Source organism: Bombyx mori, chromosome 9, assembly GCF_030269925.1.
Source record: "Bombyx mori chromosome 9, ASM3026992v2".
Classification (NCBI taxonomy): Eukaryota; Metazoa; Arthropoda; class Insecta; order Lepidoptera; family Bombycidae; genus Bombyx; species Bombyx mori.
The window spans coordinates 7,739,164-7,757,498 of record NC_085115.1 but is presented as its reverse complement, the minus strand read 5'-3'; the positions used below and the strand labels follow the sequence as shown (position 1 = coordinate 7,757,498).

The following is an 18,335-nucleotide window of genomic DNA, read 5'->3' as shown; positions in this document are numbered from 1 at the left end:
TCACGAGATTAATAGATGTGTAATATAAATACAGTTATTATTAGAGTTCCCTTCGATGAATAAAACGAGGAAAAACTGGTTAACGTTAAGTATGTAATTCTACGCGAAATTTATTCCCGAAAATAATTATGTATGGGAGTATCTATTTATGGATAAAACTTAAATTAAAATAAGTACTTAATAGATTATGTACCACTTATTAGATTATGTAATCTTAATATATTATCAATTCATATATAATTCAATGTTATTAGAACTTCACTTTTTCAATTTATTATTGTATGTAAAATTATAAGACTAATACGGAATCTTTAATTGTTCATATCATTTCAACACTTTTGAACAGAGCGTGACAAAGCTGTGATTTGCGTCATTATCTTATCGATTTATACTTTATTTCTTATTCATTTTAAATTATGATTACATTTTTTGTAAGAAATTCATACAAATGTTTCAGTTTTGTGTTTCATTGAAAGATTTCCTAACACACTAGATACAGATCAAGCTGATGTCAAATAAACTGGTGGTAGAAAGTTATGTGAGTCCGCTCGGGTAGGTACCACCATCCTACCTATTTCTGCTTTGAAGCGGTAATGCGTTTCGGTTTGAAGGGTGGGACGGCTGTTATACTATAAAAAGTATGTGACAGTGAGGTCGTCCATCCATCTAAGCAAAAAAAAAATATATAAAAAAAGCGCCTGCTGTACTTCCTATAGAGCGACACGACAGTGCTGCTGTTCAAATTCAGGCACTTTTTTTTCTTATCCTAAACCTGCATAACCCATATTCACGAATTACTTCTACATGAAAGGAATTACATATTGTATCATCCGAGCAAAAATTATAATTTATGTATTTACTAAAAACAATTTAGTGATAAAACTTTAGTGTCAAGGTTAACGGTCGCATCTATGTTATGATGTCTATGGGCTACGATGATCATTTAACACAGAATAGAGCGTGAACTAATAAACTGTTTAGAGCAATAAAATAGAAAAATAACGACAACTAGAAGGTTAATAAGGCTCGAGTGCACGTAAACATGTGAAGAGTCAAAAGGTATCGTTAAAAAAACATGAATACGAAGATAACATGAGACATGAGCAGAATATAGAAGAGTTTACAACCAATAGATTTTAAATACAACTCTAATATTAATTTCATCGGTATAAATAAATAATGTTCAAGTATTATTTTATTTTTTATTGCTTAGAAGTGTGGACGAGCTCACAGCCCACCTGGTGTTAAATGGTTACTGGAGCCTATAGACATCTACAACGTAAATGCGCCACATACCTTGAGACATAAGTTCTAAGGTGTCAGTATAGTTACAACGGCTGTCCCACCCTTCAAACCGAAACGCATTACTGCTTCACGGCAGAAATAGACGGGGCGGTGGTACATACCCGTGCGGACTCACAAGAGGTCCTACCACCAGTAATTACGCAAATTATAATTTTGCGGGTTGATTTTTATTACTCGATGTTATTCCTTCACCGTGAAAGTCAATCGAGAACATTTGTTAAGTACATATTTCATTAGAAAAATTGGTACCCGCCTCCGGGATTCGAACACCGGTGCATCGCTAGATACGAATGCACCGGACATCTTATCCTATAGGCCACGACGACTATTACAACACTTTTTAGTGAACATACTATTTTTATATCAATTTACAGAAGCAATATGCTCATATATTTTCCTACCTGCCTAGCTCCTTAGATGGATAACGCTAACTTTCTAGTTCATATTTTAAATATTGCTATAATATTATGTTATAAGCTACCCTCCTACCCATTTCTATCACTAGAAGAACGGACGTAATACAAGCACCCTTACGGAGACATGAGACAGGCCTCTTGTCTAGATATCAACATAATAAATACTTAAACTATAATATTTTTGACACGGTATGACGGTGTGGCGGGTCCGATAGTAGCCTCTCTCAGTTTGTCTCAAACTCATTTTTTCTTTTCCTCCTCTCCTTTCTTACAATCTTCAATCTACTTAACCTGAAAAACTAAACTAGACTAACTATTACTAAGAGTAATAGAAGATTGCTTGGAATGTAGAAAATGCATAACACACAACAATGATCTAATCTAACTTAACTAAACTACCACTACTTATTACTACTAAATGTGTATAAAACTAAAACTACAATTGAGGGAGCCTGCCACCGGGCTTCGCGCCCGGGCTTTCCCTAATAGTTTAACAATCAAAGGGGCTACGACACATGATGACGTTCACTCGGCCCGAGTTTCCCGGATACGGAGCAACCGTGATCGGGCAGAGATCGAGAGCACTCTCCAGACGGGGATTGGGCCACCCACTAGCACTTAACTGGGTCTACATAAGGGAGAATGCCACCCTAGGTATGCAAGGATGAAGAAGGTGGTGCACAACTCGGTCCCGCGAGAACTATTTATTATGAGCGCTTCCGTGCCAGTCCGAATCTTGTGTGGACTGGACAGTAGAGAATTTTCGCTCATCACGACCCACTGATCCGAAGGTATGGACCGGTTCAGCCACTAGGGCAGAACATTTAACAACCTTAATGACGCGAAGTAGGCTCTGTCGTTGGTCAACAGCGTCAACTTCACGTTGGCTTCCACGCGTGAAGGTTCTCCCCTGAAGCACGGGAATGTCACTAGTGTAGGTGCGTAGAGGATCGGTGTCCGTATACTTGCCTGCGGAATCCCGACTATGACAAGAAAGGTTTTGCGTTCCAGATACGACGCCAGAATGAGTGGCTTCATCCCACTCGCCCACGTTCGACAACATGGTAATCGGATGATAGCCCCCAACGCCTCAGCTCTCCATGGAGGCGCAGATCGTCGTCAGTTGAGCAGGGAGTCTACCTCTGGGTCAATCTAAGTGTAAAGAAAAACCTTTAGTATTTAAAAACATCAAAAACTCTTTAGTATTAAAAATATGTTTTTGTCTTAAACCAATTCACTGACTTGTCTTCTTTCAGAAAAAAGAGTTTAACATAATTCAATATGTTTAAAATAATAATTTAAAAAGGAGATTAAAGGCTCTATATCTTACTAAAGGTTTTTCTTTACATAAGTTTTTCAAATTGAGAAAGAGAAGGAAGCATCATACATTTTACAGCAATATTTGACGCAGGTTGAAATTTTTTAAACTTTTGATGCTTTTGATACATTCTCTTTGGTACCTTTATTCATATAATGAAATTAATTAAGTGGAATTGTCATTATAAAATACGGATTTTTACGGACGGAAATTTACTTGTAATTTGTTCACGGTGACTAAATAGACGTTTCTAATGAATAAAATTATTCATCGTATTCGAATAAAGAATAACAAGGAAACTTACAATTCACTAAACCATTTTACATTATTTAAAACTAGCTTATCGAACGAAAGCATTGAATTAGTAAGAGTGATAATAATAACGTGAATTTCACAACATTGTCAACAAAATACGTTATTTTGAACTATTTTTAACACACGGCATACGGTTTTCCATGATAATATCATAAACAGTGGGGTTTATACGTCAAAATAGTACATTGTCCTACTTAACAACAATAAAACTGATTTGTATCATTTGAATTTGTTATCGTTTTAAAGATCATAAAGAACACGTCAATGAACAGGAAAGAAGCGGACTAATTCCACGACTCCCCCTGCATCTTTAGTAAAAAACATTGTTTATTTAAGATAACGTTTTTTGGGTTAAATATTCTAAAACAACTACATACCCCATTCTTAAACGTTGAAATTTAATGTAAAGTGATAACAAGACGGTAATATAATTGAAATGTGTTAATAGTATTATTTAAAAATTGAAGAACAAAAAAGACGTTGTACAGAATATTTAAATATGTGCTTCAAAATATATATAAGTGCATATTATAATTATATTCAATGCAAATTCGACTATTTAAAAGAGTTTAAATAGTGAGTATTTAGTACAGAACTTCGGATCATTCTGGTGGAAACAGACCTGTCACTTCAGGAGAAAAATTCACGGTAAGTTAATGCGATAAGTAGGTAAAATATTCTAGAATATTTTTATATATTGCGCTTTTTGGTATAATATTGCTTATTGGAAAATTACCTGCTGTTGGTTATTGTAGTACAATGTTAATAAAATAAATTAATTTAGAATTTTAGAATTGTCAAAGAAGTAAAAATTGTTAAAAGTAATAGTTGTAATAACAACTAATTGTTCATCTAGTATTACAGAATAATAAAAATTTTACAAATATGTATTTAATTATGTTCGAAAAAGTTTATGGATAGTTTTTAATTTTATTGATATTCTTTGTTGTGATGTGTTTGTGATGTGATGATTGTGATGAGTTTCTAAAAAAACGGCAGAAAAAAAATTCTTGCATCAACTAGAATCACGCCAACGACAATTTCAAAATATCTTGAATAAATACAAATAACGCACAACATAACAACCAATGTTACCGACATTGGTTGTGAAGAAGTTGTCCAAATTTTGGAAAAAGTAGGAGTCAATGCGGTTCAAAATCGTGTTCTTCTTGTTTCTCCGTCTGTTAAACAACGCAAGACTTAACTTAAAGGCTCCACTTCACAATCGGCCATGATGGGCCAACAAATGATCGTCCATCATCGCCGCCATGATCGGGCAGCTCTCCACACAATCGTGAACGTTCATTTTTTTTTTATTGCTTAGATGGGTGTACGAGCTCACAGCCCACCTGATGTTAAGTGGTTACTGGAGCCCATAGACATCCACAACGTAAATGCGCCACCCACCTCGAGATATAAGTTATAAATAAGGTCTCAGTATAGTTACAACGGCTACCCCACCCTTCGAACCGAAACGCATTACTGCTTTACGGCGGAAATAGGCGGGGTGGTGGTACCTACCCGTGTGGACTCCCAAGAGGTCCTACCACCAGTAATTACGCAAATTATAATTTTGCGGGTTTCATTTTTATTACACGATGTTATTCCTTCACCCTGGAAATCAATCGTTAACATTTGTTGAGTACATATTTCATTAGAAAAATTGGTACCCGCCTGCGGGATTCGAACACCGGTGCATCGCTTCTACGAATGCACCGGACGTCTTATCCTTTAGGCCACGACGACTTCCAAAGGTTAGATTGAAATTTCCTTGTTGGAAGCGTTCAAGCCAATAACAGACTGTACTTTCGTTTGTAGTGTTCACTTCGTACACGTCATTAATGTTGTGAGCCGTTTGTAGTTTGTACGGCTTTGCTACCTCAACAAAACTCGTGTTTTATAATTACTCATATTTTAATTATGTTCATATTGATAAAAAAGTATATAATGTTGTGAAAACAAATCAATAATCAATAAACAATAGAATTCCCTGTTTTTTAAATAAAATTCATTTGAATTTAGAATTTATTGTCAGCCTTACATAAATTAGGTTTCAAATGGCAATTACTTTAGTATTGTAAAACGGAAGCTTCATAGATAACGAAGACCTTTTTGTTTTTGTCGGTTTGCTTTTATTATAAGATGTTAGTCGTTCATCATACGTGATTATATAATATGTGGTTGGCACGTTAAGTAGCGTTATTTTATTAGAAGAACTGGGACTTGCAGGATTTGAACACCAACATGTTAAACGTCCGGTCGGGTTTTTAATTTTTCTATGCTATGTCATGTTATTATTTCGAAGGAAGGCCAAACTGTTTGATTCTCGATAGCTTACATTTATACTCATACATTTATTTGTTATCTCTCTAGACGAACGGACTGTACACGCACTTGTCAACCTATTTTTTGACCTCTGCCTTTCCGGTAAGAGAAAAATACTGATACTGTCAAATTAAACACACAGATGATAGGTACATGTAATGTCACATATTTCACAATCATCGTTCTTTCCAAGATACCACATGTATTCATATTTTATTAAAGCTTGTCTTAATTATGAAATTCAAACAAAACCGTTTCTCTTGCCGTGGTATTTTTATAACAAATATATAGATTGGTATGAAAAATCCTCTGTGCTGTTCTATACAATACAATATTGTGTTTAGCATTTTTTTTTTCCTACCTAAGCTGATAGCCTTGAGAGGCTATTTCAGGTCGCCGCCGACCCATTTAGCTTTATTCGCCGACGACACGACTGTTTACTATTCCAGTAGAAACAAGTCCCTAATCGCGAAGAAGCTTCAGAGCGCAGCCCTAGCCCTAGGACAGTGGTTCCGAAAATGGCGCATAGACATCAACCCAGCGAAAAGTACTGCGGTGCTCTTTCAGAGGGGAAGCTCCACACGGATTTCCTCCCGTATTAGGAGGAGGAATCTCACACCCCCGATTACTCTCTTTAGTCAATCCATACCCTGGGCCAGGAAGGTCAAGTACCTGGGCGTTACCCTGGATGCATCGATGACATTCCGCCCGCATATAAAATCAGTCCGTGACCGTGCCGCGTTTATTCTCGGTAGACTCTACCCCATGATTTGTAAGCGGAGTAAAATGTCCCTTCGGAACAAGGTGACACTTTACAAAACTTGCATAAGACCCGTCATGACTTACGCGAGTGTGGTGTTCGCTCACGCGGCCCGCACGCACATAGACACCCTTCAATCTCTACAATCCCGCTTTTGCAGGTTAGCCGTCGGAGCTCCGTGGTTCGTGAGGAACGTTGACCTACACGACGACCTGGGCCTCGAATCTATACAGAAATACATGAAGTCAGCGTCGGAACGGTACTTCGATAAGGCTATGCGTCATGATAATCGCCTTATCGTAGCCGCCGCTGACTACTCCCCGAATCCTGATCATGCAGGAGCCAGTCACCGTCGACGCCCTAGACACGTCCTTACGGATCCATCAGATCCAATAACCTTCGCACTAGACGCCTTCAGCTCTAGGAGCAGGCTTAGGGACCTCGGTAACCGTACTCGTCGAACTCGACAAAGAGTTCGCCGTGCAACCTAACCCATGAATCAGCTCGCTGAGTTTCTCGCCGGATCTTCTCAGCGGGTCGCGATTCCGATCCGGTAGTAGATTCATTCGCGAAGCAGCTGCTCTTGAGCTGTTAGGTCTCCTTCGGAGGCGCTCGGGTAGCTGTTAGCAAATCCCACCCCTCCTGGCTGAGCCTTTGCTCGCCCACCTGTCCTGGTGAAACTGGAAAGGCCTCCGGGCCACCAGTAATCCTTCAATCATAAAAAAAAAAAAAAAAAAGGCTATTTCAGCGTAACCTTAACAAGTAGGTGAGCTCACGGGGCTCAAGCCGGAGTGATGCTAACACTGACCTTAGCAAGAGCAGAATATACCACCGGATCGGAAACGCGACCCACTGAGAAGATCCGGCGAGAAACTCAGTGGGCTGTGCTTTTGCATTGATGATAGGTATTAATATGAAATATTTTATTTATGTTTAATATTTTTAATATGTGTAACATTATAAGTGTATGCAATACACAGTACATGATAATTTATATATTTTTTGTATTATTATATTTATTCTAACGGTAAATATCGCATTTAATATCTTTCGTAGAATTAGTTATTTCTGTTCATCTGACGGCTGTCTAGAAATTCATTACATTTACTTTTGTATTGAATGTTTTTTTTACAATTAGGCGTAAAATAAATACTCAACACTATCTCACTCATATAAATACTCAACACTATCTCACTATATAAACTTACGATTGGTTGTGGACGAGAACGAGAAGCCCTTATTCATTAATGGACAAGTAAAAGTTTGTGATAATGTTGAATGTTGTGTCATATAAGGCACTGGCAATATTTTCTGATAAAAATAATCATACGGTTTTGAAGAGCGAAAACATCCTTATTCAAAATACCTGATCTTCTTGTTTGAAAATAGATGGAAACATTCATATTATGATGCCATTTAGGTGCAATAGCCCCTTAGGCTACCAAAGAAATGGTAGTCTATTTATATTTAGCTCTTGAGATTTCGTCCGTATAACCTCGATCTATGAATCAATATTATTTTTCGCAAAGTTTATTTATTTATCTATTGATTTAGTTGCACCAACAAAGTGATCATCGATACAACGCACCATTAGTAGAAGAAAGTCGCAAGTACAATTACTTAAAAAAAAAATTATTTCATTATTCGTTAAAGGAGATCATGACACGTCATGTGCTCAACAAGTTTGAAAAAAATATTCCAAATGAGATATCGCGAATTTTGCGAAATGCTAAGATTTTTATTTTTTAAATGATTCGCCTTATTATTTACGTAATTTTTGTTATATTTGGTCATTTCTGGAATTTTACCTATCAATAAAAGTTTATTGTTACTTATACACAATTTTATTAAAATATACGTGCATAAATGAACATACACACTTTTACCACGATATTTGATGAAGGAGTGAAGTGCGCAAGTTCAGTTACGTGTTTTTTGTACGTGACCTTTTGCGAATCATTCATACGTAATATTATAAGCTCGATTCTTCTATGATTAATTTTGATGGATTTTAATTTTTTTAATGAAAATACCTAATTTTATACTGTATATTTTTAAAATATTTCGTAACGTATTTATAATTAAAAACAAAAATATTAGCATATCAGTTGGATAAACCACACTACATACTTATTATTTCCTTATTTCTTGCGAAATTTGATTATACAACGATTTGTATCACGAAGTTTCTTGTTTGGTTTTAAATCTATCACGCACGAGAGTGGTGCATGGGCACTAGCTAAATAGTTCTCACGAGCATACCGCTACCTAGTTAACATCATTTTTCTAAACATACGCATATGTGTACCGTATTCTTACGCGAAGTTAAATACGATACTGCTGCAAACTGTACTGCAGAAGTAAATTTATGGATATTATTGAAAGAAAACGTAAATGACTGATGCGCATGCGCATGCATGACATGTCAATGAGTTTTACTGAAGATGGTATGAAATCTAAATAAAGTCTCAAAGGAATGTTTTTCTTCTTAGATAGACCATAAACTAGTTTAAGTAATACAGTACAGAACAGTGGAACTAGACAATGTGATTCCGTATTAGCAACTTTGTCGGAAACTATAAACTTTTATACAGAATCAACCAAAGAATCTCGATCAAAAGAAAGAGATTTTAGCAACTCCGTAGTAATTCCGTCTTCACCAGGCGCTCTACCATTTTTGAGCTGTTCCAGGATTATCCGAATCTCCCTGATGCTGATGTCCGGGACATCGTAGGTAGAGAAGTGTGCATTGCGTAGAGGTTCCCTACTTTGTTAAATTGTCTACTACATAATAATTTTATAAAATTAAAATTTGCCGGAAACGCTATATAATAAAATATAACCGCTATTCCCGTGTCAAGGGTTGAGCTAACGCCCCTTGATACTGGCGCATACGTAACGCCATAGCAATGCCTTTGGCCACCTTGAGGCTCGATTAATAAAATCATATAATTAAATCGGAATATCATATACGTACCGGCTACTATAGTACAAAACTAACGTAAAAATGTACCTAATGAAAAATATATTTTTGAAACGCAAATGCATTTATATTATAATAGGTATTGTTTGAAATTGTTACTCGTTTGGCTTATACTTTTTTTGATAATGTAAGAGATTAATTACAATTCAAGTTTGTTTATATATTATTTAGATAGCATTTTGGGGCGCTTACGTGTGAACATGTCAAAACATGTTTATTCATTTAAACGTGTTTCAAAAATAATTCATAAATATTAATGTATTTAAATATTTTATAGGTAAAAGTAAAAAGTACCGATTATTGATATAATTTTTGCACCACCACAAAAAATATCCACTCTGCTGCTCTATAGCATTAAGTCCGCTCTTGCTTTTTTTAGTCCACGGCAGAGATTTCTAATTCAAGTAATAAATTAAATTGTGTAATTTCTATAGTTGAAATCGTCGTGGCCTAAAGGATAAGACGTCCGGTGCATTCGTGTTGAGCGATGGACCGGTGTTCGAATCTCGCAGGCGGGTACCAATTTTTCTAATGAAATATGTACTTAACAAATGTTCACGATTGACTTCCACGGTGAAGGAATAACATCGTGTAATAAAAATCAAACCCGCAAAATTATAATTTGCGTAATTACTGGTGGTAGGACCGCTTGTGAGTCCGCGCGGGTAGGTACCACCGCCCTGCTTATTTCTGCTGTGAAGCAGTAATGCGTTTCGGTTTAAAGGGTGGGGCAGCCGATGTAACTATACTTGAGACCTCAGAACTTATATCACAAGGTGGGTGGCGCATTTACATTGTAGATGTCTATGGGCTCCAGTAACCACTTAACAGCAGGTGGGCTGTGAGTTCGTCCACCCATCTAAGCAAAAAAAAAAGTAAATAAATGAATAAAGAAACATAATATATTTTTAAATAAAATTAAGTTTTAAAATAAAAGTAAGCATGACTCTTTTCGCTGTGATGAAACATAGAAAAATTATAATGGCACATTTAAATTAATAAACAAAAACTGAAGTTCTAATAATGGTATTTTAGTGCGCTCATTTTACGTTATTTATCATATCATAGCATTTTAGGGTTATCACTCCTGTTACCTTTTGTGGAACAAGTTTAAAAGAGTTACAACTCACAGCAATACCCGGCATTGAAATAGGAGCTCATTTTACTTATATTCTTTAAACGTGATTTTGTATTTGTTTTTATTATGATGTTTTCAACTTTCATCTTCTTTGTTGTATACAATTATAACTTTCATTAAAACCGGTCCTATGGTTTTTATATTAAGCTCCAACGAACAAAAATTAATAATTAGACAAACAGTCGGAAGCCAAGTATTATGAAAATTGGTGATACTTAATATGTTTTTTTGCATGATTAGCATTAGACCACCTAGAACCAATATTGCTCTCGAAGACAGCTAACAAAATATTGAAATTAATATATCCAAGTTTTTTTTCATAAAACTTGCGATATCCATATTCCATAATTTCCATAATTAGGGTCAACCCAGATTAGCCCAATGTCCATTTACAAGAAACTATTAAGTATTATACACAGGTACAAATAAATCGAGTGTCAATTGCGAACCAAAAAATATTGATTTTGAGGTTTTTCAAAACTATAAATTATGTACTAACCGTTTTGGAACGATTTATATAACACAGTTTATCGTTTGACCCAAAGATTAATATTCCAATAATAATATAGCAAGACAATCTCGAAGCACAACCTGATAAAAATAAGAAATTTAATAAAGACATTTTTCTGAAATTTCTCACATAAAACGAACATTGCTTAATTGACTAATTGTTTAATATAACTAAAATATAAATTCATTTAAATCATCTACGTCATTTAAATATGGTGAATTCGTATTGTGCTTATAGGGAATCGTTTCATACCTAGCTAGCGCTAGAGCTGATTATTCCTAACATTAGCATTATAAAAATGATTTACACGCAATGAATACAAAAACAAGCAAACGCGCGGGATCTTTTTTTTTTTTTTTTTTATGATTGAAAGTTTACTGGTGGCCCGAAGGCCTTTCCAGTTTCACCAGGACAGGTGGGCGAGCAAAGGCTCAGCCAAGAGGGGTGGGATTTGCTATCAACTGCCCGAGCGCCTCCGAAGGAGACCTAACAACTCAAGAGCAATTGTTTCGCGAATGAATCTACTACCGGATCGGAATCGCGACCCGCTGAGAAGATCCGGCGAGAAACTCAGCGGGCTGATGCATGGGTTAGGTTGCACGTCGACCTCTTTGTCGAGTTCGACGAGTACGGTTACCGGGGTCACTAAGCCTGCCCCTAGTATTAGAGCTGAAGGCATCTAATGCAAAGGTTATTGGATCTGATGGATCCGTAAGGACGTGTCTAGGGCGTCGACGGTGACTGGCTCCTGCATGATCAGGATTCGGGGAGTAGTCAGCGGCGGCAACGATAAGGCGATTATCATGACGCATAGCCTTATCGAAGTATCGTTCCGACGCTGACTTCATGTATTTCCGAATTGATTCGAGGCCCAGGTCGTCGTGTAGGTCAACGTTCCTCACGAACCACGGAGCCCCGACAGCTAACCTGCAAAAGCGGGATTGTAGGGATTGGAGGGAGTCTATGTGTGTGCGGGCCGCGTGAGCGAACACCACACTCGCATAAGTCATGACGGGCCTTATGCAAGTTTTGTAAAGTGTCACCTTGTTCCGAAGGGACATTTTACTCCGCTTACAGATCATGGGGTAGAGTCTACCGAGAATAAACGCGGCACGGTCACGGACTGATTTTATATGCGGGCGGAATGTCATCGATGCATCCAGGGTAACGCCCAGGTACTTGACCTTCCTGGCCCAGGGTATGGGTAGTCTAAAGAGAGTAATCGGGGGTGTGAGATTCCTCCTCCTAATCCGGGAGGAAATCCGTGTGGAGCTTCCCCTCTGAAATAGCACCGCAGTACTTTTCGCTGGGTTGATGTCTATGCGCCATTTTCGGAACCACTGTCCTAGGGCTAGGGCTGCGCTCTGAAGCTTCTTCGCGATTAGGGACTTATTTCTACTAGAATAGTAAACAGTCGTGTCGTCGGCGAATAAAGCTAAATGGGTCGGCGGCGACCGGGGAATATCGTTGACGAATAAGCTAAATAGGAGGGGTGAGAGGACAGAGCCTTGCGGGACTCCAGCTGTGAGAGGTCGTGGGGAGGAGCGGGTTCCCTCGACTCGATATCGAAAAGAGCGGTTCGACAAGAAGTCCCGTATGATGAGCACGAGACTATCCGGCACGCCCATGTTGAATAGTTTGAAAATCAAACCATTGTGCCAGACTTTGTCGAACGCTTTTGCGACGTCGAAGAAGAGAGCTCCCGTGTATAACGGTTTTGGTCGATTAAGCCCCACAAGAATGTGCTCCGTGAGGCGGTGCACCTGTTGAACGCATGAGTGATTTGTACGGAATCCGAATTGTTCATCGATGAGAATGCCCTTGGATGAGACGAAGTCTCTGAGGCGTTTGTAGAGCAGACGCTCATACAGTTTGCCTAGAGACATGAGGAGGCTAATCGGGCGGTAGCTCGTCGGATGATTTTTTGGTTTACCGGGTTTATGTATGCCGATAACGTCCGCTTCTTTCCACACCGCGGGAAAGATACAGTTCGCCATAGCGGCATTGAAAATAGATGCCAACATCACGATGAGTTGGACGGGTAGAAGTTTAATAACGCGGTTAGATATACCGTCGGAACCGGGAGCCTTGCGAGGACGTAGGTCTTCTAATTCTAGATGAACAGGGTCCACGGATTGAGTGCTGGGCGTGCACTGGGCTTGCAATGTATCGGCCAGCAGCTCTGCTTTTTCGTCATCATCGAACGCCGCGAGTCGGCCTGAGGGGCCTACGAGGGGGGGCATAGTTACTACCGTATCCGATTTGAGAGTACGAGCTAAGCGGTAGTAAGACCTTTGGGAGGGCGCGAGTCCTTCTAAGAAATCAGACCATCTGGCATCTCGGACTTCGGCGATGCGAGACTTTACGTCGCGTTGTAGGGCACGCATTCGAATACGATTTTCCGCGGTAGGATACCTGTCGTAGGCGCGTATCGAGGCGTTCTTAGCTCTAAGGAGCTCCCTAATATCGTCGGACAATTTGAAGCGGTGAAGGAAGTCCTCCGCTACAACTTGTTTCGATGACCTATCTAATGTCGAGGTGATGTATGACGTTAAGATGTCTATGGCTTCAGCGGTATCCTGAGGAGACGGGATAGAGTCCGGGTTAAACGGGAGCGATGGTGGATCAGATTCAGCCAGGCTGATGCCCAGCGTGTGCCAATCCACCACAGTCCTCGTGACGGGAACGGAATCGGGAGCGCGACCGAGCTTCATAACGACGGGACGGTGGTCTGAATCTAACTCTGAAACTACTTCGATCGAGTGTAAGCGCAGAGTTACGTTTTTTAATAACGCTATGTCGAGTATATCCGGGCGATGCGCGATATTTAGCGGGTAGTGAGTCGGGGTTAGCGGAGCGACGATATCGAAGGCGAGATCATCGACTAACGCGTCAAGCCGCCTGCCATTCGGGGTTGTGATGTGTGAGTTCCACCTGATGTGTTTACAATTTAGGTCGCCCGCCAGAATGACAGAGCTCCCCATACCGAGCAGCGCCTCGATATCACTGCTTAGAATGATCTTATCCGGTGGAAGATAAACGGACGCGATAACGATCGGCGCGTGTCCCGTCAGTGAGATTCGGCACACTGATGCTTCGATATTAGCGAGCGCGGGAGGCTCGAGCGGGACGCAATGCAGGGCTCTTCTATAGTAAATGACGGTACCACCACCACGGGCAGAGAGCCTGTCGTTCCTGACCATGTCATAGTTCGCGATTTTAGGGTCACGGCGCGCGGGCTTAAGTAGGGTCTCCTGCACTAAAAAGATATCAATTTGATGGTCACGCAAAAAGTCAGAAACCTGATCACGTTGATTTGCGAGACCGTAAGCGTTAAAAAATCCTATCGTTACGGATAGGGGCTTTATTCTACTTATATACGCCATTGATTACCGGCGGAGTGAGGGGAGGACGTACGTATTTAATGACGCGTATACGTCAGCGTATTCCTGCACAACGGCGATAAAGTGTTGTGCAGTGGAGGCAGCGCGAATGGCGTCGCCCAAAGCGTTAACGCGCTCAAAGTTGATCGACTGAAAGAAGTCGATCGCTAAAGCGAGATTTTCGGACGCGGTCGGAGGGCAAGTCGCGGGAGAGGGACGAGTCGCGGGGGCGGGACGAATCGCGGAGGAGGGAGTTGTAGCCGTGTTCGTGTACGGCAGCGGTTTTGCCCAGGCCGAGACACTGGGCACCGCCACCGGAACGAACGCTGGCTTAGCCTGCGACGCAGAGGGTGCCGAGGCTTTGATGTCTGGGCCGGAAGCTCGGAGGCGGTTTTGGCGGGCGACGCGGCGATTTATTTTAGGGGCTCGGGGGCAACCACGGTAATTCGCGGGGTGACCCTGTGTTCGACACAGGACGCAGCTAGGCGGTTCCGTCGCGGTTTTTTGGTCGCGAGCGCAGAGGGCCGTGGCGTGATCGCCTAAACATTTGACGCATCGGGGGCGCGCGTGACAGTTACGGGAAGAGTGCCCGTACAATTGACAGTTATGGCACTGGCTAGGAGTGCCTTTTTTATGGGGGGCTTCGATGGCGATACCGGAGAGCCTACAGACGGTCTGTGTGTTGAAGATTTTCTTACCCTCGGGGGTAGGCTGGAGGGTGACTAGAACCATATTATATGGCTCCCTACCGCGACCGGTGTGCATACGGTGCACAGAATTCACTGGAAAGCCCTGTTCTAACAGATCGGCCTTGACGAGCTCTACATCTAACTCTTTAGGGATTCCGCGTATTACAACGCGGAGTTCGCGCTCCTCCTGGAGCGTATAAGTATGGAAACTTATACGTTCCTTACGGAGGTAAGAAGAGAGGGCCCTATGGTCGTCGGGTGTTTGAACCTTAATTTGAATGCCGTTCGCGAGGTTACGGGCATTCGTGAAATTTATAGTTTTGGCCTTAAGGGCCAGGCAAACTCGATCCCAAGCTGCCTTCTCCTGAAGGATAACCGGGGGAGGGGTCTGGGTTTTATTTTGTGCCACCGGACGCGGCGACGGAGTGGCACGGGCTGGGGGCGCAACGGGAGTCTGAGGGCGGGGGCGCGACGCGTTCACGGCTTTGCTAATTTTAGCGGCCGCGGGAGCTCGAGACTCCGCGGCACGCTTCTTACCCTTCTGTACTAATCTGTACCAGGGTGAATCCATCCGTCGATGAGGCGGGGGTGAGGTCGACCTCCATGTCCGAGTCAGAGTCGGAGCACGAGGAGGCGGGTGCAGGCGACCTACGAGCAAGTGTAGGTGTTTTAGAGGGCGCGACGGAGGCCGCGGATGATCGCTCAGCTGAAACGATGGTCACGGCGGGCGACGCAGCAGCTTTTCTCGCCAGTATAGGCGACACGGGAGCGGCAGGCACGACAGAGGCTGCGGTGCTCAATGCAGAAGCTCTGCACGCAGGTACAGGCGACGCAGGAGCAGCGAGCGCGGCGGAGTCCTCGAGAGGGCTCGCAGTGTGATTGGCCTTGAAGGCCAGAAACTCTGAGGCGAGCTGTGGGTGGCGAAGTCGGAGGAATTCCGCGAATACAGCGTCCATGATCGCTGAGTGGTGGGGCGGCCCCGGGTCTTGAAAACAGGCCCCAACTTCTCGGACCTGAGCGGTTCTATTGAACACAGGTGGCAATGCGGCGCGATTACTACAGGACAAAGAAAAAGCACAACAAAACAGAAATTACAAAAAGAAACAAAATAAATAAATACTTGCAGGAAAACACTTTGTCGGCAAATGTTCCACGAACACAAAAATAACTAAAACAAAACAAATAAAAGCTTCCAGAAAACACACTTGGTCGGCAGATGTATCACGAACACAGGCCGCGCGAACAATGGCCGGGCTAACAAAAGCCGGGCGAACAAAGACCGGGCGATCGAGTGGACGATGAGCACGTCCGCACGTGACGGGTGCCTCTATCGGAATGCGCGGGATCTGTGTCCTCATGCCTCCTTGCTTAAGTATAGACTATGTTCACCATTCAACTCTCTGATGTTCACCAACTGCCCACTCCAAGATGCGAAGTCAATCTATATCTATACTAATATATTATAAATCTACAATGGTTTTTACGGATGTTCCGTTATAACTACTCAACCATACATCCGATTGACTTGAAACTTGGTATCCATGTAGAAAATACATGTACTTAATGGATAGGCTAAGACTCCCTGATAATAATGACAATAAATAATAAAGTTAATTTTAAATGCCCAGTCTTTTTCTAATTTCGTTGATGCCTGCACAGACCTTTGATTTCAAGTTCACGAAATATGAAATCACTAAAACGAAAAGTACTTAAGCCATGCTTAGCTATGCATAGCTATAGCTTACTAACTTCGCAAATTATTTTTATTTTCCGCTTTTATCTTAAGTACTTTATCCGAATTTAACAAATTAACTTTTCATTGCATATTAATTTTATTAAACACGACTGAAAAAAAAAAGATTTTCACTATCTAAAAAAAGGAGACAAGCTGAGAATCTAGTTCATGTTAAGTGGATAACAGAGACCAACTACAGGACACCGTGAATGCTCTCTTCACTAATGAGGTTATAGTCTCAATTGCTTAAGAGTAACAGATGTTCTACACTTCAAACACATGATTACCAACTACACAACAGAATTAGACAAGTCGATCGTGCAGATTTTTACTAAACTAAGTGCTACTACTACCTTAGTAGTAAGTTAAGTCATTTCTGAGTGCTCTGACTTTTCAAACGAGGTTTGAAGCAAGCCCTCGGCAGTAGGCATCGGCTTGCTATTGTCGCTGACTTTGCTGTCGCCAAGACATTTGATGATGACAATACATAAGCACTCACTATCAGATGAGACTTAAGATCGTCTACCTTCCAAAAAAAACTGGGAATCTACATGCTGAAAGAAATACCGATATTCATTTTTCTCCTGCTCATCGTGAAATGGGAGAATGTATTTTTCCCGCCACAACAAAATAAAAGGAGAACATTATTAATTAATGTAGTCGAAGTGAATGTGGTCAGATCTTAATAGAAATTAAATGGAACTACATGAGAAGTACCAGCTTAAAAATAAAAAATAAATCATCAATACGGTTCACACATAAAAAATAAAAATACAGTCGAATTGAGAACCTCCTCCTCTTTTTTGAAGAAGCATTAGCCGTCTTTGCCAATTTTAAAAAATAACACCTTCAAATATTTTATTCTCTATAGAACAACAACGCACGAGATCGAGCGATCAAAAGCCATAGGATGTGGAGCTAGAATTATTATCGTTCCCTCAATTCTTTAACTTTCGGTGATTTAAAGGCTGTTATGACGTCGTGGTGTTAGCTTTTTTTTTCTTTTATTGCTTAGTTGGGTGGACGTGCTCACATCCCACCTGGTGTTAAGTGGTTACTGGAGCCCATAGACATCTACAACGTAAATGCGCCACCCACCTTGAGATATAAGTTCTAAAGTCTCAAGTATAGTTACAACGGCTGCCCCACCCTTCAAACCGAAACGCATTACTGCTTCACGGCAGAAATAGACAGGGTGGTGCTACCTACCCGTGTGGACTCACAAAAGGTCCTACCACCAGCTAAAAATAAATTAAATGATGTAATTATTTGAGCAAATTACAAACGACTATCTATTGCCACATAAGCATTTGTACTTCATGCCTTCTATTGCGTTTGACTTACGACATTTGTAATCAAATGTGTGTGGATTTTTTCTTTTGCTTATCCTGAATTAATTTCTTGAAAAATAATTCTATGTTCTATGTATATTGAAATTGGGCTTTAAAGTAGACTGT

General features: G+C 40.7%; 1 protein-coding gene across 1 annotated transcript in view; it reads left to right on the top strand.

Moving 5' to 3' along the window:
• Nucleotides 1–3,590: 3,590 nt before the first annotated feature.
• The window catches only part of LOC733097 (S-adenosylmethionine synthetase), a 25,409-nt gene continuing 10,664 nt past the window's right edge, over nt 3,591–18,335 (top strand). Inside the window, exon 1 of the mRNA XM_062669988.1 lies at nt 3,591–4,002. The gene's annotated coding sequence lies outside the window, so the exon portion shown is untranslated. The remainder of the gene's footprint in view (nt 4,003–18,335) is intronic.